Raw genomic sequence first — 2500 nt, 5'->3', positions numbered from 1 at the left:
CAGACTATTTGAGCAGCCTTCATTTTACTGCTGTTGTGCTGTACAACGTACGTACCCCTCAAAACTGGGGATAGACTGTGTGATCTTCAACTCGTCTTTTTAGTCCAAAGTGACACGATCTCTCTCGTTTTCAAGTAAACTGTCATGTTTCGGTGAAACTGGTCTTCGCTGTCTTCCATGATCGAAACTGGTCTGTCGCTGTGACGCATGCGTGGCTTCAGTGTCGACAGCGTCGCAAAGTGGCGCATGCCAGACTAGGGTCGGGTGGCGACTTGGATCAGGTAGTGACAGTGGGTTAGCGATGTTAACATGTTATAGTTGGTTAGCGATATTAGCATGTTGTACAGCGTTGCAAAGTGACGCATGCGTGACTAGGATCGGGTGGCGACTTGGATCAGGTAGTGACAGTGGGTTAGCGATGTTAACATGTTATAGTTGGTTAGCGATATTAGCATGTTGTACAGCGTCGCAAAGTGACGCATGCATGACCAGGATCGGGTGGCGACTTGGATCAGGTAGTGACAGTGGGTTAGCGATGTTAGCATGTTATAGTTGGGTAGAGACGTTGGCATGTTGTTCAGCGTTGCAAAGTGACGCATGCGTGACTAGGATCGGGTGGCGACTTGGATCCGGTAGTGACAGTGGGTTAGCGATGTTAGCATGTTATAGGTGGGTAGCGACGTTAGCATGTTGTAGTTGAGGGAAATGTGTTCTACTTATCTGTAATTTGTTAAACAAGCACTTTTTGCAGTTTGTGAGTATGAACCTTAGTTTGGGAGACCGGAACCAGCCATGCAATTGTAACCCTCTTTCTCGCTATCCAACGGCCCGCTGCTACTCTGAGTTGTGTGTCTGTGGTTTATGTTGGCGGGTGGTTGGGTGCACCAAGACATTGACATCAGCCAACACAACAGGGCTTCAGTGCTGCCTATAGACTGCCTTACACAATGACTAATGATGTGGTCAGTCTTGAGTATTTTTTCTCTGTTTGCTGTGTGTGCTACGGTGAACCCTTTGGCCAGCCTATGTGCATACATGATTACTTGTACACTAATGCCTTTGGAGGTGTATGGAATGTCGTTTTTGTATGTAGGTATACAGTGGCTACCGCAAACAGCATGAAGACTCCTGGTTTAAGATTCATTTTGGGCTTTAATGCCTTTATTTTGGACAGGACAGTGAAGATTTGTGGACAGGAAGCGAGGCGGAGAAGACGTGGGGAGAGGAGCAGGAGAACGACAGCAGGCCAGAATCGAACCTGTGTCCCCTGCAGGCAATGAAGCCCGTAAATGGGGGGCTTATCGGCTTGCGCCACAGTGCCCCCCGGAATAGTTATCTTAATCAAAAGACATTCCCCTGTGAAAGGGTTTGTGTCAGGATGGGGAGGTGTGTGTGTGTGTGTGTGTGTGTGTGTGTGTGTGTGTGTGTGTGTGTGTGTGTGTGTGTGTGTGTGTGTGTGTGATAGGGAGCAGGGTGTGTTATGTGTTATTGTACCTAAACTTGTGGAGACTTCAAATACATATGACTAATATGAGACACAGTATGACAGTAGATCAAATGGGATACATTTCATTTCAAATGCTTATGAGACTGATTTGCCTTCATCCCATGCCTTCATCTCATGCAGGGGTGGATGACCGAAAAGGCCTACCAGGCCCAGGTTGAAAGACTGGTGGAGAGCATGCCAAGACACATGAAAGCTATGAGTTTAAATCAAGGTTATTCCACCAAATATGGATTTCTGAACTGTTCCTAAGTTAAAACATTAGTACAGTTTTGTTTAAAAATGTATATGAACTTGGGCCTCATTTATAAAACGTACTTACGCACAGATTTGATCTTAGAGTGTGCGTGCGATCAAATCCACGTCAAAATACAGATTTATAAAAAAACGTCTTAGACGTGGAAAAGGACGTATCTCTACATCTGGTTCTATTTCGTGTAGGTACATTTTCTTGTGGCAATACTGGAGTACTGCAGGAATTCAGAACTCTCTGAGCGCCGACACGCAGTTTCATCATCATCATAGTCAGCACCACCGTCACCATTAGGGCTATTGGTGAAAGGCCAAATTAATGTTTCAATCAATAAAATCAATTAATCTATTAGAATAATTCACACATGAATGAAATTCGCGTCTAATAGGTATTCCGTTTTAATATCACAAGTGTAAAACATTTCGCTCAATATGTAAAAAGTCTATTTGTGGCTTAGTTGACTTTTTGACACAGGAAGAGGGTTTCCTGCATACAACAGGGTTCCCAATGTATTCTCATCCAGATTGCGCACACTGACAGCCTAGGAAGCCCATGCAGCACATGCCCGTGCGTGGTCGGTAGTGGAGCGCAGCAAAGGCATGCTGAAGGGAAGATGGCGATGGCCGACGAGGTCCGATGCTGGAGCAGCAGGTGCTGTTGCCTCAGATGCGGCTTCTGGTGCTGCTCGTTCCGCAGGTGCGGCCGCTGGTGCTTCGGAGACGTGTCCTCTACATGTCACACAC

This window comes from Sprattus sprattus (assembly GCF_963457725.1).
Source record: "Sprattus sprattus genome assembly, chromosome: 15".
NCBI lineage: Eukaryota > Metazoa > Chordata > Actinopteri > Clupeiformes > Clupeidae > Sprattus > Sprattus sprattus.
This window is presented reverse-complemented; position numbering follows the sequence as displayed.